Raw genomic sequence first — 21,797 nt, forward strand, 5'->3', positions numbered from 1 at the left:
GCATGCCCATCCTCCAGTGGCTGCCAGCTCCTCGCCCTGCCATCCTCCCCTGTAGCACTGCCCTTGGCTGATGACACCTGTCTCATCTGAAGTCGCCTGGGAGGTGGTGGCCCCATCCCTGGGGACAGCCCTCGGGCCCTGCCTGGCATCCTCTGTCGTCCCTTTCTCCTCTGGCCCTCAATCTTTCCCAGCATCAGGGTCTTTTCCAATGAGTCAGTTCTTGGCATCAAGTGGCCAAAGTATTGGAGTTTCAGCATCAGTCCTTCCAGTGAATATTCAGGACCGATCTCCTTCAGGATGGACTGGTTGGATTTCTTTGCAGTCCAAGGGATTCTCAAGAGTCTTCTCCAACACCACAGTTCAAAAGCATCAATTCTTCGTGGCTCAGCTTTATTTATAGTCCAACTCTCACATCCATACATGACTACTGGGAAAACCATAGCTTTCACTAGATGGACCTTTGTTGGTAAAGTAATGTCTCTGCTTTTGAATATGCTGTCTAGGTTGGTTATAACTTTAATTTCATGGCTGCAGTCACCATCTGCAGTGATTTCAGAGCCAAAAAAATAAAGTCTGTCACTCTTTCCACTGTTTCCCCTTCTATTTCCCATGAAGTGATGGGACCAGATACCATGATCTTTGTTTTCTGATGTTGAGTTTTAAGCCAACTTTTGTAGTCTCCTCTTTCATTTTCATCAAGAGGCTCTTTAGTTCTTCTTCACTTTCTGCCGTATGGGTGGTGTCATCTGTGTATTTGAGGTTATTGATTCCAGCTTGTGCTTCATCCAACCTGGCATTTTGCATGATGTACTGTGCATATAAGTTAAATAAGCAGGGTGACAATATACAGCCTTGATGTACTACTTTTCCTATTTGGAATCAGTCTGTTGTTCTATGTTCAGTTCTAACTGTTGCTTCTTGACCTGCATACAGATTTCCCAGGAGGCAGGTCAGGTGGTCGGTAGTCCCATCTCTTGAAGAATTTTCCACAGTTTGTTGTGATCCACAGAGTCAAAGGCTTTGGCATAGTGAATAAGACAAAAGTAGATGTTTTTCTGGAACTATGCAGACCTTTGTCGGCAAAGTGATGTCTTCACTTTTTAACACACTGTCTAGGTTTATTATAGCTTCCCTACCAAGAAGTAGTTGTCTTCTAATTTCATGGCTCCTCATAGCAAACTTCAGGCTTAAACTAAAGAAAGCAAAGGCATCTTAGTAGAGTGTAAAGTCCATGAAAACACAAGCTATTATTCAGATATTACATTAAAATGCAGTCCTGCTCATGTACAGCTTGCCAAATATTGGTTTGGCCAAACAGTTCTTTCGGGCTTTTCATAAGATCTTCGAAGCTCTGAGGTATGAACATATATAAGAACTGTTTAAGGTGGGGATGGTTTGCTCCCTCAGGGAGGGCCAGAGCTCTGTAGTTCAGAGGAAGATGAGCCCATTTCCTGTTGAACATTTGTTCTTTGGGCCCAAAAGCATGTTTGTCTTCTTTCCTGCAATTCCCTTCTGGCTTCGGGCATGAAGACAGCAGGACCTTGCATAAATTCAGAGAAATAAAAAAGATCATTTACCCTATTTGATGCTTCATGGAGAAAAAGGGCCTGGTCCACATACACAAGATCGCTGTAGGGATGGAGTCATCTCTTTAGAATTAACCCTTTGTTATGAGATTTAAGGATGTTCCCTTTCCAATGGATTTTATTAGACCAGTCAGATGTGAGAACTTGACATTTTGTATATGGATCTTTGTTTTTAGTATTGATTAGCAATGGCACTCCGGTACTCTTGCCTAGAAAATCCCATGGACGGAGGAGCCTGGAAGACTGAACTCCATGGGATCCCTGAGGGTCGGACACGACTGAGCGACTTCACTTTCACTTTTCACTTTCATGCATTGGAGAAGGAAATGGCAACCCACTCCAGTGTTCTTGCCTGGAGAATCCCAGGGATGGGGGAGCCTGGTGGGCTGCCATCTATGGGGTCGCACAGAATCGGACACGACTGAACCGACTTAGCAGCAACAGCAGCAGCAGAGTTCCTGGAGCAGCTGAAAGAAGCTGGACAGACACAGTGAGAAGCACGTGATCGTCCAGGCCACCCATTCAGGGAATAGTGGATGCTCTAAGCTTGGAACAGCAACCTCAGCGAATCAGTGCCCCATGGTGGTACCAGATGCCTGACACATAGAATGCTTTTCTGATAACCAGTATTCTGACAGCCAAACTCAGGGTGAAACTAAAAAATACTAATTGCTGTCATTGATCTTCTAATTTACTCAAGCAGAGTAAATATAAACTCAAAATACAGAGATGGAAGATTTAAGAAACCTGACCCTTGAGTTCTGACTCTGCCTTTCCTAGTCCAGCAGTGGGTCAAGCCTGTGTCTGTCACTGCTGCCATGTGTTCAGACAGGCCACGTTCCTGACCTGAAGGCCCGGGTGAAACATTTTCATGGTGCCTGCGGCCCTCCAGCCTCCTCTCCCACAGCACCCGCCCTTCCTCTCTGCATCACCCAGGCTCAGTACATCAGTGTGGTTTTTCGTCTCTCCCCAGCCCTTGCTCTTAAAAGGCATATTTAATGATTATTGTGTCCGTAAGTATTACTGTAGTTCTTTGATTTCTCTAGTCATTTAGGCTGTAATTAAATGAACTGATTCACAAAACGGAAATAGACTCACAGACAGAAAACAAACCTATAGTTACCAAAGGGAGAAGACGGGGAGAGAGAAATTAGGAGCTCGGGATTAACATATACATATTACTATGTATAAAAAGATAAACAATAAGGACCTACTGCATAGCCCAGGGGCCTATAGTTAATATCTTATAATAACCCACAAGAGAAAAGAATCTGAAACAGAATAGCCATATATGGGTAACTGAGTCACTTTGCAACTAACACAAGTAAATCAACCATACTTGAATAAAATGTACTTCTACGTTTATGCAAGACAACAGTTGTGCATAGGCCTGGCTGTCTACTCTTCTGAACAGCTTGGAGAGGTGAGGCGCGCACGGCTGCGGGCGTCACGGTCACTCCTGGGCCCGGATGCTGTTTCCCATCTTGCTGGCTCAGTACTTCAGGCGCGAGTTCGATGTTCACTATTTCAGCGGTTGCGGCTGGAGCTTGGCTGTGCTCCTGGTGTCCTGAGAGCCTGGGAAATCTCAGTCCCCGCGGCTCCGAAGGCAAACATGGCGAGCTCGGAGCTAACGCGGTGAAATAGGGCATTGGGGAGAAATCCGAGTCCCGGAGAGAAGGGCCCGCCCCGCGCACGCGCAGAGGCCGGGCTCTGGGTGCGCCGCTGTCCTGCCTCCGGGTTGCCCTTGATGCCTGGACGCCGCGCTCGTCCGGCACCGCTGACCCGCCAGGCTCCCTGCCCGCTCAGTTCCCTTCCTTCTTATCTCTGCGCCCCTGCCCACGCGTTTCCGGTCTCCTTTGCCTCACTTGGCCCCGGTGGCTCTGTTGTCTACTTTTCTGAGTCCTCACCTCGCATCTGTGCCGTGTCCTCCGCGTAATGTCTGTGGCCCCGGACTGTGCTCTCTCCCTCTGCTGTCTCGTTTCCAGTGACTGGCTGGTGATGTCGCCCAGTACGTGCTGAGCCAAGCCAGAAACCCCCAGGCCATCTCTGACTTCTCCCCAACATCCACGTCTTTTCATGACAGGTTCCACCCACGCAGCCCCTTAGGTGCCTCCCACCGCAGAGCCCTCATCCAGGACTGGACTCCTCCAGCATCCTGGAATCGTCTACCGTTTTTTTATTTTCCAAAAAAAACCCCCCAATCTGAACATGCCACCTCCTGGATGATAGCTGTTCGTTTCGTGGCAGAACTCTCGGTAAGAACACTCGCAAGCCCAGCGTGGACCTCGGCCCCCTCTCCTGCTGCTGTCTGTCCCTCCGCACTGCATGCCAGACACACCAACTTCTTACTATGTTTAGAGGAGGCTTTTCTGCTTTTGCACATACCATTTTTTTTCTCCCCAAAATGTCCTTCTCATTTTCTCTAGCTAAGATCTATTCTTATTTTGCAACTGTTTTATCAAGTTTTCTGGATTTTCTCAAGTTGAAGTCACTGCGCCTCTGTGTGCCCAGCTAAATATTGGCTGTGTCTCTATCATGACATCTAACCCCACACTGAGTTTAAAAAAAAAAAGAAAATGCTTTGCATGACAGAATAATTTATAAATGGCAAAGCATTTTTCACAGACTTTCTCTCCATGGTGAGTTGGAAAACGCAGAGATATGAAAGAGCTTGTGTTCCAGGGCACTTCGGTGGTGGTTCTATTTTGGTCATTTTTGATCCCCATGTACAGCTATCTACACCTTTAGCAACAAGGAAAGTGTGTCAAACGTCCTGCCACTTCGGAGGATAAGAGCCTGGGCAGAGTGCTTGATGAGAATGGACGGCCAACTCTGTTCTCCAAAGTGAGAGCCTTGAATTAAAGACAGAAGGGCCCTGGACTCTTGGAGCTAGGATTTTTTTTTTTTTTTTTTTGCTAGGAACAGTCTTTGTGAACCATTGAATACCTTTTTTTTTTTGAATACCTTTTTTTAAGTATAAATTTAAGCTAGGAACTGCTTGACCTCTTTTTGTCTTTTTGTTTTATTAATCGCAGAATTAGGCCTGCCTGGTTAATCAGTGTCCTGAGCAAAGATAAGCTAGGGGCAGTTGGCACTAGATAATTCAGCCACTGGCTACAGGTTTGACCAGAAGGTGGGGGGTTGGGGGGGGTGGACTCAGGAAGAATGTATTAGGCTACCTAAGTGAGCATATAATTCTTCATTTTTGAGCTTGAAAGGATCTAGCCTCTACTGATGGCTGAGGAATGAGGCCTGGAAAAGTCCAGCATCCAGCCGGACCCTCACCATTAATGGCTGTTGAACGCCTGACTCTTGTCCAGAATCTCTTCTCAGCTTCCTCAGTATACAGGAAGATATAACCATGGCTTATGAAGGTGGATAACTGAGGGTACACTAATACAGTGGACTATGAGACTGAGCCTTCCCTGGGAGCAAATTAGATGGATGATAACGGTAATAGATGCCAAGAACTTTTACTGAATTATCTCATTGGGTCCTCACCATAATCCTGTGACACAATGAGTTTGCATCTTATTGCTGCTGTAACAAATTACCACAATGATGTGTTTAGTGACTTTAAACAACTCCGCTGGATCATCTCAGAGTGCGGAGATCAGAATTCTGAAATTTATCTTGTGGTACTGAAGTCAAGGGGTCTGCACACCTGGTTCCTTTTGAAGGCCGTAGGGGAGAATCCATTTCCTTGACTGTTTATAGCTTCTAGTGGCCGCTCCTTTTCCTTGGCTTACGGGCCCTACCACCATCTTCAAAGGATATCCTTCCAATCTCTGCCCCCATCATCGCCCAATCTTCTCCTTGTCTCTCATCCCCGCTGCATCCCTCTTCTAAAGAACTTGGGCCTTTGTGATTGTATTGGTCCAGTTGAATATTCCTGGATGATCTCTTCTTCATGAAATTCTTAATCCCATTTACAAAAATATGGTACTCTACTCACAGGTCCCTGGGACTAGAATGTGGATGGATTTGTGGGGCAGTTGTGCAGAGGGGTACTGTTCTACAACTGAGGAAACTGAAAGTCAAAGAGGTTAAGTAGCTTCCGTAGAGCAAGATGGTTACTGAGGACCAAAGTCACTTATCCTTTGCCATTGTCCCTGGAACTGGATTACAAGGAGTGAAAAATAAATGATACAACTGAGCTCACAGTAAATATGATCTACTCTTATTAAAAATTTAGACCAAAAGCATACTACTAAGCCTGCAGTCTGGATTATAAAATATAATCCATTATAAGGGAAAAGGTTCTAAGCTTTTTTTTTCTCCTTTTCGAGGATAACATTCCATAACAGCTCTAGGTAATTCTTGGACTCTAATAGCCACCCTCTACTTAGTCATCTTGCTCACAGCTGTGAGCTGATATTTTAATTTTCAAAGCTTAAGCAGGCTTCAATACATTTCCATCCATTGGTAGTAGGTGGCCATTCTGCAGGCAGAATAAAGCTGAAAATGTTTATACCTGACAGCGTTTCTTCTTCATTTTTGAAGTCATCTGCCTCATTTCTCTTAATTCCTGTTTCCTCTCAGTTGAGTGACTCAGGTTCAAATTTAGTTAGCCATTCATCTGAAATGGATATCTGACAGCCTCATGTCTACATTAGCTTTCCCGAGAAACTGCCTAGTTTGTCTAATACTTCTCACAAAATATAGCTCCAAGGACTGAAGATGATACACAGCTGCAGTGAAATAGCACCGAGTACTGCTGAGATGCTCCCTTCTCTTAACTACAAAGTGTGGCGCTGGAGCATTGCCCTGCTGACAGAATTAGTGGAAAGTTGGGCAGACCAGCTCATTTCCAGAAAGACAGAAAGAAATCTTTTTAAACTGTCATTTGACTGATAACCCACTTGAAATCCAAAGAAAGCAGCAAAACCTTCCTTTACACCTTGACCCCCTGGAAGTGATGCATGGTCAGCTTTGATGCAGTTAAGAAGGTCCACTTTCCTTGGTGTGTGTATGTGTCGCTCTGCTATTTTCCTTATAATTATTTACATGTTATAACATGTATGTAGGCTGTGAAACTTAATCATGAAGTAAGACTTCCATGCCCAATTTAAGGAATCGAACATCACAGTATGGTTGCTGTTGAATATATATAGAATGTTCCTTGCTCTTCCTAAATCTTGCTTCCTTCCACTGAGATATACTTTATAAGTATAATATTTATCATTAGGAACTTTTTAAAGTTTTATGATGTGTGTTTATCTCCCTAAATAATAAATATCTTAAATTTGTGCTTGTCTGTCGGCTTTGTAAAAATAGTAGCATGCTGTATCTAATGTCCTGTAACTTGCTTTTTTGTTCACAATTGTATTCCTAAGTTTTATCTACCTACTCCTTAAGGCTGGGATTTGCTCACTTACCCCTGCTGTATAGTATTCTGTTGGGTGAACATATCACCGTGTTTGTCCTTCTGTGGATGGACCCTGGGGTTATTTCCTGTTTGAGGAGTTCATTTCCAGTGATTTGCTGATACAAACAACGCTGCTATGTGAATTTTCTTGCACACGTCTCTAGGTGCACATGAGTGAGGGTATCCCTAGGAGCAGAATTGCTGGGTCAGAGAGCAAATGCATTTTTTACTAATTCGAAATTATTTTTCAAAGAGATGGAACCTGTTGACACTCCCCCTAGGTTGTGTTAGAGTTTTGTTGCCCCGTGTGCTTGACAGTACTTGGTAAGGTGAACTCTTGCATTTTACCACCTAAAGTGTATCTGATCATGGCCTCAGAAGGCACTGTCTTTCTGAGGGTGAATGTCTTTTCATACTTATTTACCACTGATGCTTCCTTTTGTGAAATGCTCATTTCATCCCTCCATTTGGCTTTTAGTTCATAAGTGTGTGTGTGTGTGTGTGTGTATAATGTGGTCAGATATATTAATCTCTTCTTTTATGCCAAGTGATTTTTAAATTTTGCTTAATAAATCCTTCCATCCATATTCTTCATTGTTTCTAAATATTTTTTCTTCATTTTACCTTCGTATTTTAAGTCTACAGTGCATCCTGGAATGGATTTTTCTCTTCGATGGCATGAGATAGGGATTCAATTTCATTTTTTTTCATATGAAAAACAGTTATACTAGTGTGATTTCCCCCCTTCGTCTTCAGTGCTAAGGATTTCGTGAATTAAAATGTTGATTCCGTGGGACTTCTTTTGGTCTTTCCTGTTTTGTTGGACGGTCGGCTTCTGTGTCAACACCTCATCCTTCTCTCCTCGACCCCTTTGGTTGTCCATTCTTCTGCCTTCCTCGAAGGACCTTGGATCTTTCATTCTGTAATTCACTATGTCGAAGGTCAGCCAGTTTCTTAGGAGTGTCCCGACAGATGCCTTGGTGGATCGATAACAAAATGAACAGGGCTATCTCTTGCCCATGGTGATTTCCCGTCAGAGCACAGACCAGTAGGTTATCAAGTCCCCATTGCACCCAGGGTGACCATGGAAAACGGGAGGAAGGGGAGCAAGAATATGTTCTGTCACTCCTTCTCTAAGATTGCACTTGACTTTCTTTCTCATAGTTGCCACCAGATCACTCTGTTGACTTAATTTGTTTCTTCTATACAGCTGTCATCCAAGGCTGCCCTAACTCAGCACTGTGCAACTTCCTATTTACACTTTATATTAAATGCAGAACTCTATATTGTGCTCTCTAAATTTTATCTGACTTTTCATCAGATCATCTTATATACATGATTATGTTATCTCCACTATTCATAACCATTCAATGATGGTAATCCGCTCTGTCTTCATCCAAATCAATACAGTTTTTTCACAGGAAAAAGCTCAGTAGCTCAGTTGACATTAATGAATTAACTAACAGTTTTTCAATTCATGTATTCATTCTTTGCCATTCAGGTCATATTCTACTATCTCACCCCAGGATACCTTATAAGACTTTGTCAAGCATCTTGCTAAAATAGGTCTATGATACCATTGGTATGTTTGTGATTATTCAGTTGCTAAGTTGTGTCCGACTCATTGCAACCCCATGGACTGCAGCATGCCAGGCTCCCTCCACTATCTCCTGGAAGTTTATGTCCATTGAGTTGGTGATGCTGCCTAACCTTCTTATCCTCTGCCACTGCCTTCTCCTCCCACCTTCAACCTTGCCCAGCATCAGGGTCATTTCCAGTGAATCTGCTCTTCTCATCAGGTGGCCAAAGTGTTGGAGCGTCAGCTTCAGCATCAGTCCTTCCTATGAATATTCACGGTTGATTTCCTTTAGGACTGATTGGTTTCATCTCCTTGCAGTCCAAAGGACTCTTGAGAGTCTTCTCCAGCACCACAATTCAAAAGTATCAATTCTTCAGCGCTCAGCCTTCTTTATAATTCAACTCTCACATCCATACACGACTACTGGAAAAACAATAGCATTGACTGCATGAACTTCTGTGGGCAAAATGATGTCTCTAGGCTCACCATAGCCTTCCTCCAAGGAGGAAGCATCTTTAAATTGCATGACTGCAGTCACCATCCACAGTGATTTTGGAGCCCAAAAAAATTAAATCTATCACTGCTTCCACTTTTTCTCCATCTGTTTGCCATGAAGTGATGAGACCGGATGCCATGATCTTAGTTTTTGGAATGTTGAGTTTCAAGCCAGCTTTTTCACTCTCCCCTTTTCATGCTCCTCAAGAGGCTCTTTAGTTCCTCTTCACTTTCTGCCATTAGAGTGGTATATCATCTGCATATCTGAGGTTGTTGATATCCATATACCTTGATATAAATGCACATAAAATATAATTTGATGTATTTGTTGTATCATATTGTCAAATAGCATGTATGATGTATCATATATTTGTTTATGTCATATGTCCTGTATCATTTATTTGTTTATGTCTCCTCTCAAACCCATTGCTACTCTTCATTGATTACCTCGTTTACTTTCTTTCAATAGTATTCATAAACCATGAATTTACATATAACTTCTGGAAATGTAGGTTTGCCTACAGTTGTGGGAGATAATGGGATGCCGTTATTTCCCACAGCCCCATTTCTCCCCTTGCTGCCCTCAGATCCCTTTTTCAATAATCAAGACAAAATCTACTTTCCTGATCTGCAACAACAAGGAAAGCTTTGTGTGCTGTTGGTTTGTTTCTCTCCATTACTTCTGAGGACCTGATGCATCTGAGCCTGGAAACCTCAACACAATTAGGTACTCACTTTCAGTCTTCTCATTTTTCCAGTCTACTGCTAACATTAACGGGCTTCCTTGGCAGCTCAGGCAGTAAAGAATCTGCCTGCAATGCAGGGGACCCAGGTTTGATTCTTGGGTCGGGAAGATCCCCTGGAGAAGGGAATGGCTACCCACACCAGTATTCTCGCCTGGGAAATCCCATGGACAGAGGAGTCTGGCGGGCTACTGTCCACAGGGTCACAAAAAATCAGACATGACTGAGCGACTAACACTTTCACTAACATTAACCATTTCAGATCTCTTCTTTACAGTTTGAAGACCATTCTTCCTGATGAAAATTACAAAAGCCACAAGGAGAGGGACTGTTTTCCTTCCTCCTTGTCATATGCTAACATTGCACCATCTGGCTCAAGCCAGGGGTCTAGCCCTTCCTGTTCTTCTTGCCCTGAACATAATCAAAATGCATTTTTACTTACTCAGCGTTTTCTCAGCAAGCTTCAGTTCATCCTTGACTTCAGCTTTATTGATGTCATTCGGACATGTGACTGTGCTGCCAACAAGCAAATTATGCTTGGAAAAGTGGGAGGGGAAAGCTTGTCCAGACTTAGTGAAGCTGAACCTCAAACAAACACCAATATTGTTAGTGAATCTGGTAATTATTTTTGCTGAGAGCTTGTTCCCAAAGGGGGACTGGGGACTAAGAGATGGGTTTGATTACTTGAGATCGAGACACCCATCCACTCTATATGTGGTGCGGCTACCATATGGCAAAGAACATTCTTTGCAATATCTGTGGGATGTCTCTGAAATAACAGCTGTGTCTAAGAATAGCAATACTGTCCATTGTGTTGATTTTCAGTAGCCATTGCCAAGCACATAGTAGTCCTCAACAGAATTTTATTGGCAAAATGAGAACAATACAAATGGGAGGAGAGGAAAGAAAGATTATTTCCTTCAAGTCACCTGATGGACTAAAATTGATAATGTGGATTTAATTTCTTTTATTACCTTTGGACTGACCTGACATTTTTCACTGTAAGATTCTGGCCACTTTGATCCATAGGGAAACATTAGTGGTGAAAACATGGAATCTGCTTCTTGGAAAATTCTTTGCTTCAACAGATTAGAGACATACAAGCTAGAGGGAATATGCAAATCTTCCTTGTTTGAATGGAAAGGAAAGGAAGCAATAGAAAGAATTAATGGAAATTTTCAAATCTGGGTCTCTTTCTGGTATTTTTGATAAAAGCCTCTGGGAGTGAGTCAAGAAGAAAGAAGACTGACAAAGTCTTCTGGGCTAGAGATATTTTAATACTAATGATGCAAGTTCAAAGCATCCCAAAACAACTAATATTTTCTCTTGAATATCGGTAATTCAAACTGTTTACTGAGAGTACTCAGTTAACCCTCTGTGTTAAGTTTGCAGAAAAGTGTGTATATGTGTAGACGTATGGGAGAGAGAATCATTTTTCTTTTCCTAGGGTTCCATGTATTCCAGAGCTTTGCAAAACTTAGCTTGTTTAACAACTCTTGGTTCCATGTGTAATAATCTCTTAAGTTTGTTCAAATCCTTTTGGCAGAAATGATAGATTACTAATCAGTCCCCTGCATATTTATATTGATTCTATATCTCACTGGGCTTCCCTGATAGCTCAGTTGGTAAAGAATCCGCCTACAAAGTAGGAGACCCCGGTTTCATTCCTGGGTTGGGACGATCTCCTGGAGAAGGAATAGGCTACCCACTCCAGTATTCTTGGGCTTCCCTTATGGCTCAGCTGGTAAAGAATCTGCCTGCAATGCGGGAGACAGTCCCTGGGGTGGGAAGATCTGCTGGAGAAGGGAAAGGCTAACTCACTCCAGTATTCTGGCCTGGAGAATTCCATGGACTGTATAGGTCCATGGAGTCCCACAGAGTCGGACACGACTGAGCAACTTTCACTTCACTGTATCTCACTGTTCATACTTGCTTGAACATTCATTTAAACAGAGACCCTTTTTTGGTTAAAAACAACAAAAAAAAGTACTCAATGATGTGAACTATGTTAACCGGTGACTAGCTGGAAGGAAGAGGTTTTCCTCAGTCACAGATCCAACTTCAGTGCAGGGTTTGCTATTTTTAATCACAGAACTTTGAAGCATAATTCAGTTAAAGAGGGAGGAAGTTGTCAGGGGAGGGTAGCTAAAAGTTCATGCTAAATTTGCTTAGAACCAGATTGCGTTCATTAATATTTATACATCTCTGGTTGGGAAGGGCAATTATGCTCCTTTAAAAACATTGGGTATTCATTTTCCACGTATTGCACGGCCTTCTGATCGGGGAAGGTGGGTTTTCATTGTACGATCAATGGAGATACAGATGGGAACCATCTGGCGCCTCATCCCTCGTCTGTCAAAGCCTTGTCTTGTCTCTCACATGTCAATGATGAATGGAAGGATTTCAATCTCAAGCTGAACAATGCAGCTTGAATCCCTCAGCTAGCCAAGGGGTTTTTTGGCAAGCGCTGATGGGCTTAATATTTTAAAGAAACCAGCAATCATTTTAATTCATTAGTTGAGGCCTGTTGTTCTCGGCAGTGTTTTTGATTTGTATTTTGGGCATTGGCTTTGTTTTTGACTCACAAGCGTATTCCATATGGGTGTAGCTTCTTTTATACAGTGCGACTCATGGGGACAGAAGTGGGAATTTTATCAGATGAAATGACCAAAATGCTGAGAGTTTCTTTGAATCATCTTCTGTATTATGATTCATATTATGAGTTACCAAAAATCTCCTTGTTAGCTGAGAGCATAAATCAGAGAACACAGAATTTAATTAACCCAACTACAGACAATGCGTCTAAAAATCCATGTCTCTGCTCTGCCTTGAGGTAGGAAACTTGGTGCCTACCTGTCTGAGAGCGCCTTGGGTCCACGCTCTTGTGGCTGTCTGTCTGTGAGTTCTGGGCTGGAAGCAAAGTGACCAACCCACATGGTTAGCTTTGACAGTCATAATCCAGCTAATAAAAAACAGGTTGGTTTTCCTGCATTCCACGTTGAGAAGAAAGAGGTGAATCACAGAAAAGCAAGTTGATGCTAGAGCCTTATTCAGAAACTCATTTCCAGGGTACATCCTGGGTTTGGTAGAGACTCAGCCCAGCTTATTCTGCCTGCCAAGACTGTGGTGGCCTTTGCAGCAGTTATAAGCCTACCCCTGACATGTGTCGGGGCTCTGGTTAAGACAGCATGTAACAGGCAGGTTCTGTCATTGAACTGGAATGATGGTTGTGTTAATATGTAGTGCTTACTACTTGCCAGGCCCCGTTCTACAGTGCTATATAGACTTTCATTCATTTAATCCTTGTTACCACTCCAATAGGTAAATTCTATTATTATCCTCATTTGACAGATAAACTGAAGACCAAAGAGATTAAGATCTAGAGATTGTCATACTAAGTGAAGCAAGTTAGACACAGACAAATATCATCCGATATTGCTTATATGTGGGATGTTAAAAAAGGGGGGGTACAAACAAATTTATCTACAAAACAGAAGTGGAGTCACAAATATAGAAAATAAACTTACGGTTACCCGGTGGGAAAGGGAGGAAGGGCTGAATTAGGAGATGGGAGCTGACATTTACACACTATTATATATGGAATAGATAGCCACTAAGGCCCTACTGTACAGCACAGGGAACTCTATACCGTCCTCTGTAATGGCCTATATGGGAGGACAGTCTGAAAAAGAGTGGATGTACGAATGTGTGTAACTGATTCCCAGGTGGAGCAGTGGTAAAGACTCTTCCTGCCAGTGCAGAAGACGCAGGAGACATGGGTTCAATTCCTGGGTGGGGAAGATCTCCTGGAACAGGAAATGGCAACCCACTCCAGTATTGTTGCCTGGAAAATTCCATTGACAGAAGAGCTACAGTCTGTGGGGTCACAAAGAGTTGGGCACGACTGAGCAACTAAGCACATAACTGATCACTTTGCTGCACCCTGCAAGCTAACACAACATCGTAAATCAACTATATTCCAATAAAAGCTAAAGAACTTGCCCAAGCTCCATAGCTTTTAAATGGCAGCATGGGGATTCCAGTCCAGATAACCAGGCTCTGAAATCTGTGTGCTTATCCTGCAAACTGTCTCTCACGGTCACCGTGGGAGATAAAGGTCATTCTTGTTATTTCTGTTTTAAAGGTGAGGAGACTAAAGCATGTCCTTAGTCTACAATTTTTATATAAATTGTAGCTATGGAGCCAGGACTCAGACTTTCTGAATCCCATTCTTTTCATACAATGGAGAATTCAGAACAATCACCATGAGGCCCCACAGGATGATCATCAGAGAAGGACTGTATTTGTTCAGTGGAGTACAGGCCTAGAAAAGGAAATATACTGATTCTATACAGATTTACAGTAATGTAACTTGACCAAATGATTCGAGTTTGCTTCTGACGAACATGGAACTGGAATGAACTCCTGCTGATGCCACTCAATTGAGTGTTTACTCTATTTTTCTTGCCTCTAAGTATTGATGCAAGAAATCCTTAGTATGCAAAAGACTTTTTCAATTCAACAGGAAGAAAATGGAATAGTCAGATTTTTTAAAGAATGGATAAAGAGTGAAAATAAATACAAGTGAGCTATAAATTTTTATAATGAAGAAAATAATTAACTTCATTAAAGAACAATAGGAGCTCATCCTGTTACTAAAGTGACACAGATTAAATAAAGTTTTGATATATAGTATCACACACCATGGTGTGAGGGGCTTCCCAGGTGGCTCAGTGGTAAAGCATCTGCCTGCCAATGCAGGAGATGCAGGTTCTATCCTTGGGTCAGGAAGATCCCCTGGAGGAGAACGTGGAAACCTACTCCAGTATTCTTGCCTGGACAATCCCATGAACAGAGGAGCCTGGTGGGCTAGTCCATGGGGTCACACACAGTCGGCACAACTGAGCACGCGTGACCATGCATGGTGCAAGGGAACTGGTTCTTTCTTCCACTATAAAGAAAGGACAGTTTGTCAGTGTGTATCAGTACCTTTAAAGGGTACACACACTTTGACCTATGAATATCACATCTAGGGACTGATGCCAAGAATGCCATCGTGAATGTGAACAAAAACTTCTTTAGTAATCAAAGAAAACATTATCTGTAAAAGCAAAAATCTGAAACAACCACTGAAGATTCAATAAAATATATTTGGGATATTCCTATGATGGAAAAGGGGCTTTCCAGGTGTCACAGTGATAAAGAATCGACCTGCCTATGCAGGAGACTTGGGTTTGATCCCTGGGTCAGAAAGATCCCCTGGAGGAGGAAATGGCAACCCAGTCCAGTATTCTTGCCTGGAGAATCCCATGGATAGAGGAGCCTGGAGGGCTACAGTCCATGGGGTCACAAAGAGTCAGACACAGCTGAGCCACTGGGCAGAACAGCATGATGGAGAAAAGGCAGCTTTAAATATGTCTAAAAATATTCAGTAATACAGTAGGATATAAAGGATGTGTTAAGTGACAAAGCAGGTTAAGAAGGTTATAAAACAATGTGTATAAGACAGTCCTTTATGTGAAAAGCAAATTGATATCAAAATAATAATGTTATTTCAAAGTAGTAGTGTATTTTTATTCTTTATGCTTTTCCTTTGTGTTAAAACAAAAAATGAATTAGAAATTAGAAATGAAATAGTACTTTTGATTTGTTAAAAATTTTGCTACCAGATTTTTATAATCCTGTAAAAACACATTCATTACTTTAATGAGTGTAAGAAGGGCTTCTAGATTTATGAACATTTAATGAGGTTTGAGGCACAGTGAAGGGACAGAGAATCAGTTGGCCCTTTTAATTTGTATCATAGCACAGCAGTTCTCCTGAGGTCTACTTTCTGATCCAGGAGGTGTGGACAGGGGCCAAAAATGTGCATTTCTAAGAAGTACCCCAAAGCCTGAACTATTTCAACCATGTTCTCAGTCATAGCTGGACGTCAGAATCCCTTAGGGAGCATTTAAAAAAAAAGCCCAGAACAATTAGGTCAAACCTCTGGGTCTTGGATTGGAAGGACTCCAAGTGCTTCTAGCAGTTGGCTGGAGCTGAGACCCACTGCTGCCACCACGCTTCCAAGCCACCATGTTAATCCTGTATTTCAGAAATTAAAATGCTGAAGCCCTCTGTCTTCAATTAACCGAACTATACATACTTTGAATATCCTCAGTCACCAAGCACGTAGTTTTAGTAGAATGAGTCTCCACTGACAGGCTTAACATATCCCTGGAAAGCATTTTACAAAATGTCTCTATTTAAAAATGTTGTCTTCTGCTGGATTAGGGTAGAGAATTTTCCTCCGAGAACCATTTGTGGTGAAGTAAATAAAAGTTTTCTTGCAGTAGGCCATATATAGCTGGGTGTTCATTCTTTTTTAAAAATTATCTTATATCAGAGTATAGTTAATCTACAACAATGTGTTAGTTTCAGGGGCTGCTCCGTTATATAGCACTGTGACGTACCCCTTTGTGAAGGCTGGGCTAAGGCGCTATTAAATGTCTCCCTTACACTCAAAGCGAGAGTCCGACACGTGGTTGACATTGATACTTGGAGGTCAGCAACGGGTGGCTGAAGTGTCTGAATAGGCTCCACCCCCAGTATGTTGGATTCCAAATGTGTCTTGTGGGCTAAATTCTTGGGGACACAGAATTTACATCCGCATGGAAATAATGGTTGTTGAGCCACCCTTTTCAAAACTCACAATGGAATCGGGCGAACTGGCAGCAGAGCAGGTTCTTCTCATCCACCCTCCCTTTCTTCACTTCCTGAGAGCTCTCACATCTACAGCAGGAGACCCTCCCCGGCTATGTCGCTTACTGCTCTATAACAAACCACCATGCAGCTCGGTGGCTCCAGAGAACAGGGGCTTGCCATTTCTCACAGTTCTGTGAGGCAGACTTCAAGCAGGGTTGGCCAGGCAGTTCTTTTGCTCCGTTTGGCATTGGTTGGGGGTCACTCACTCAGCCTGTTCAGCCTGTGGCTGGGCTGGGCTGGAAGCTCCAAGAAGCTTTTACTCAACTCTGGCTGAGCTGGTGTTTCTCCTGAGGCCTTGCCACACAAGCTGGGACGGGTGTTCTCACAGTGGGTGGTGGACGGGACTCAGAATTCTCCCATGGGAGCGGGCTTCCAAGAAGGAAGAAGCAGAAGCTTCCAGTCCTCTTAGGTCTTGTGCTAAGAAATCCAAGGAGAAGGGGGTGGAAGAGGAGGAGATGGTTAGGTAGCATCACTGACTCAGTGGACATGAGTTTGAGCAAACTCCAGGAGATGGTAGAGAACAGGGAAGCCTGGTGTGCTGCAGTCCATGGGGTGGCAAAGAGTCGGACAGGACTTAGGACTGAGCAATAACGAGAAGTCCTGGGACCCAGCGCGTCTCTTCTTCCACATTCTACTGGGCAAAACAAGTTACAAGGCTGCCCCAAGTGTCAAACGGAAGAGAATGGCATCCTGCCTTCAGTGGGGGAATGGCTCATGCTCTCAGGGAGGAGAGCGTTAGTGGCCATCTCTGCAGACTGTCCCCTGAACCACCCCTTACCCGGTGCATTCTGGAAGGGGTTGAGATGTGAGGTCTTAACTCTTCCAAGTAGGACCCACCGGCATGGGCATGTCCCAGAAGTTCAAGGGCAGCCAGAGATGCAAAAATTCCTCTGCAGCAGCTAAAAGAATAGTGAATTCATGCCTATCCATCTTGCAGCTCCTGTTTTGTCATAAAAGAGCGGGAAATCTAAGTTTGCATCTGGGAAGGAGATGCAGGAGAGTAGCCATTTCGGGGTTGGTTTCTGTTGCCTCGGAAACCCCAGTAACAGTGAAGTAAACAGAAGTTTGTTTCTCCTGTAAAGTTTGAAGGTCGGCCCTGCAGGGCTGGCGTAGCTTCCTTAAGCCCACTGCTCTAGCCCAAAACAAAATTGGAAAAATGGCAACTCTTGCATAACTCCCGCTCAGATCAATTCCGTATCCTTAATTCAGATGTCCTAATTCCTCACGCATGGATCTTTGACTCTGGGCAATTGTCCGTCCATGCCACCAAGTTTCCTAAATGTCCACTTTTTATGGAAATAATACTAACATAGTGTACAGGCTTCGTGAACAATTGCAGATAGAATTTCAAGCTTTACAAAATTTGCCAAGCTCCCCAAAGATACCTAAATGTTAAATGAGTGATTACCACCAGGTTGCATTTCCCTTTTTTATGAAAACCACATGAAATTGTTGTTATAATCACGGTCAGTTGAAGCAGCGAGACATTGTACTCAGGAGGAGAAGAGACAGACTCATCAGTGCTGCTTTGACTGTATTTTTACTGACGGGGCAGAAGGAGCACCGGACGAGGAATCAGATAAGGAGAGGATCAGAGAAGCACACGTCTTCAGGAAAATCACTACATTTTTTAAATCTTATTTTTATTTTTTTAACACCAAGAACATTTTGTTTTGTGGCCAGTTAACAATGTTGTGCTAGTCTGAGGTGGACAGTGAAGAGACTCAGCCGCACATACACGTGTGTCCACTCTCCCCCAAACCCCTGTCCCACCCAGGCTGCCACATGACATTGAGCAGCGTTCCCTGTGCTGTACAATAGGTCTTTGTTGGTGGTCCATTTTAAACACAGCACTGTGCACATGACCTTCCTAAAGTCCTTAACGATGCCCTCCCCCCGCCCCTGCCCCGGCAACCATGAGTTCATTTTCTACCTCTGTGAGTCTCTCTCTGTTTTGTAAGTTTGTTTCCTTTTAGATTCCACATATAAAGGATGCCATATGATATTTCTCCTTCTCTGTCTGACTTACTGCACTCTGTATGACTATCTCTAGATCCATCCATGTTGCGCAAATGGCCTTATTTCCTTCTTTTTATCGGGTGAGGAATATTCCATTGTATACACGTACCGCATCTTTATCCATTCCTTCGTCAATGGGCATGTAGATGGTTCCATGCCTTGGCCACTGTAAACAGTGCTTCAGTAAACATTGGGAGCATGTATCTCTTCAGGCCATGTTTCTCTCAGGATACACACCCTGGAGTGGGATTGCAGGGTCATTCGGTAGCTCTGTTTTTAGCTTAAGGACCCTCATACTGTGGCTGCACCATGTACATTCCCCTGGTGCAGGAGGGGTCCCTTCTCGCCACACCTCTCCAGCATTTGTTGTTTGTGGATTTTTTGATGAGATCCATTCTGACCGGTGTGAGGTGTTATCTCCCTGTAGTTTTGATTTGCATTTCTCTAATAATTAGCGGGGAAATCACTAAATTTTATTTAAAAAGAGAGTCTTGGGATCTATCAAATGGGGACGGTAACCCGTGGTCTGTAGACACTGGGTAGGAAAGGAGGCATCAAATGCAAAAATAGTGGAAAGCGATGCACTGTATCATTGCCACAAGCGTCAGACAGTTTGCTTTCTTTGATTTGTGAATAGCGTCGGCATCCCTGTGTTGTCGGTATACTTCATTCTGAGTGGTCCGGTAAAACCAGTGAGAATGTGGACTCTGCCCGTTTTGCAGCCTTTTTACTCTTCAGCACGGGTGCTGTGGCTGGGCTCTGAGTGGCACCTCCGGGGGGAATTGTGACTATGACTCCACTGGAGTCACAAAGCCTGAAGACGTGGGAGAGGTTCAAAGGAAAGAAAGCCTTGGTGACAACGGCCGACCTGTGCGTCCTCAGGGCTGGGCCGGGTGGGCGCCCTCCCCAGCTCCCACCTCATCCGTCCCTCACCTGGGCCCTCCACGGCCCACGCATCATTAGGCCCGTTCCCAGCAGAGGAACCAGCCTTAGAGAGATGGGTGACGTAAGAGCAAAGTACTGGAGGCAGATTTAAGTCCCATAAACTCCTGAGCCCGTGTGCACTCCCCGTGCCCACCGGGGACCCCAGGACCAGCTCTCCAAGATCAGGGAGTGGACGAGAGAAGACCCAGCGCAGAGAGGGTCTGGTACCCAGACTGACGGTGCAGGCCTGGGACCTGGGCCAGCGCTCACGCCCCGCTCAGAAGGGCCCCACGCTCCGCCTACCCCTCTGCTGGCGCTCTCTCAAAATTCCTAATAATTGTTGGACACGTGACTCTCCTTTTTATGTTCTACCAAACCTCATGAAGGTAGCCAGACCTGGGAGACACTTGGGAGAGAGAAAGGCTGGAGAGACTAGCCTACCTTTTTTCTCCAAGGTGACATAGATGAAGCGAAGGAAAAGGAGAGAAACATTAATACCTATGGGAACGGACTGTGTGCCGGGCACCCATCCAGTCACTGGTAAGCCTGCTAATCACTTTCACCTCCAGAACATTTCTCAGAGGTAAATAAGTTCTTCCTGTCATAGATAAGGAATCAGATTCTCAGGGAGATGAAATCATTTGCATAAGGTTCTGCCTCTGGGAGGAGCTGGGGTTCCAGGGCAGGTGTGTCTGAAGTCACAGCTCTCCATGCTGTTGAGAATAAAAACAAACAAAGAAAAACCTTCTCAACGGTTTGTTATTATGAGGTGACTTTCCACCTCTGCAGGAATAAACTATGATTAAAGTGTACAATAACGTAGAATCATTATCTGTAAAACTTACCAACTTATTTCTGGTTGAGCCTGACCTAATGAAAGATTCTCAAAGATAGAAGCTGTGATAGGTAAACATGATCAAGATATGATGTCTGGAATGACTAGAGGTGGAACTAGGCAGTGTTATTTTTAGAAGCTCATTGCATCAGGATTCTTAAATCTATGAATAGCAGTCAACTAGGAGTCCAGGGACCTGAATTCTACTCTTGGCTCTCAGCAAGCATGCTTGGGTAAGTCATTTGACTTCTCAGAGTCTCAACGATGAACTGAAGGAGGCAGCTCTTACAACTATGATCAAAAAGCTTCCGTGGTAATCAGAACGTGGAATTCTTTTTTTATGCCCAGGGCAGGAAGCTCTAATGGGCTTTTCATTTGGGGGAGAGGGGAGGTACTTAAGCAAGTGGGAGGAGGGAGAAGAGAGAGGAGGAAGGACCTTCCCCCAGTGCACTGGGGCTCCCCGAGCATGCTGGCTGTCTCACCCTGTCCATGGGCTGCGGTCTCTGTTTCCAGGAGCTTTCTGGGGTTGCCTGATGACGCCGAGCCTGCCTTCAGGCTAGGAGAGGCGGTGCAGTGTGTTTGTCAGCAGGGAGATGGGAGGAGCTCTAAATTCGCCTCCTGCTTCTCAATCGTGATTTGACTCTTCTGCTTTCTGCTCCGATGCCCTGTGGTCCAGACTTGACGGCCACGTCCTAGGAACTGCCCTGCAACTGACTAGGGGAATGGCTTCACAGACATGGATCTCGCTCAGCGGACAGAGTGCTGTGTTGATAAACGGTGTCTGCCGTGGGCCCTGGATGTGTGGAGGATTGCACTCAGGTCCCATCTGTTAGCTACTGACCATCCCTAGTGGAACGTAGACTTTAAAGCAGTATTTGTTAGATGACCGAGCAAGCATTTCAGTCAGTGTTAACTTTGTTGTATCTATGAGAGAAGTGTAGTCCCAGAAGTTGGCTAAGAAGATTCTTGAAAATTTAGGGCATTGCTCTATGGAAGTAAATACATGGAGTTTCTCTTGATTTCTCAGGGTGTGGGTCACAAAATATTTGTATCAGACTTGCCTAATGAGCGTGCTTAAAGTACAGATTACTGGGCTCCATCTAAGACTTCCTAAGTCAAATTCTTTGGAGGATAAGACCCAGGGATCTGCCTTTTCACAAGGGTCCTCTGTGATGTTGTGTGTGGGGGTGCTAAAGTTAGAGAATCATTGCAATGCAAAATTGGACAACTTTTTTAACTGGCAGTATTTTCTTTTTTGGTTCTACCGTGTGGCTTGCAGGGTCTTAGTTCCCCTGACCAGGGACTGAACCCAGGCCCCCTGCAGGGGAAGCACAGAGTCCTAACCACTGGGCTGCCTGGGAAGTCTCTAAACTGGCAGTAGTTTCCTTCAGCATATTATTGTGTCAGCTAAGAAGCCACTTTGTAAAATGTGCTGTGAAGAGAATTACAAATACACAGTTTAAGTAAATTCTTCAGTATTCGGTGGAGGGAGGGAATCTAAATA

General features: G+C 44.0%; 1 protein-coding gene across 25 annotated transcripts in view; it reads left to right on the top strand.

Annotated features, from left to right (window-relative positions):
* THRB (thyroid hormone receptor beta) overlaps positions 1-21,797 on the top strand; it is a 445,747-nt gene that overhangs the window by 66,369 nt on the left and 357,581 nt on the right. The window contains exon 1 of one of the 25 annotated variants that reach the window (XM_086380844.1): positions 19,847-19,998. The exons of 23 other annotated variants lie outside the window; for them this stretch is intronic. The gene's annotated coding sequence lies outside the window, so the exon portion shown is untranslated. Of the gene's footprint in view, positions 1-19,846; positions 19,999-21,797 lie in introns of those variants that run through there. One more of the 25 variants, XM_086380831.1, reaches the window with a different exon arrangement.

The sequence above is a fragment of the Bos grunniens genome, chromosome 27 (genome assembly GCF_055505025.1).
Source record: "Bos grunniens cultivar Pamir isolate PY7600 chromosome 27, Bosgru_T2T1.0, whole genome shotgun sequence".
Taxonomy (NCBI): domain Eukaryota; kingdom Metazoa; phylum Chordata; class Mammalia; order Artiodactyla; family Bovidae; genus Bos; species Bos grunniens.